We start from the raw sequence: 242 nt of genomic DNA, 5'->3' as shown, positions 1-242 counted from the left end.
GAATCCTTACCTATCGAAGACTTTATTTCAATTATTATCGATTTACCAATTAAATTTCATCCAAATTCAAATTTCAAATATCATAGTAATTTGTTAGAAAAAGATTAGTTTGTTATTTTTTCTTATCCGTACTTTTTTTAAAAATAATGTGATATATATTTACCTAATAATTTATATATTTGAATTGAGATGATAATTTGAAACCAATGGGATTATTATTATTATTATTATTATTATTATTA

The sequence above is a fragment of the Capsicum annuum genome, chromosome 6 (assembly GCF_002878395.1).
Source record: "Capsicum annuum cultivar UCD-10X-F1 chromosome 6, UCD10Xv1.1, whole genome shotgun sequence".
Lineage (NCBI taxonomy): Eukaryota > Viridiplantae > Streptophyta > Magnoliopsida > Solanales > Solanaceae > Capsicum > Capsicum annuum.
This window is presented reverse-complemented; position numbering follows the sequence as displayed.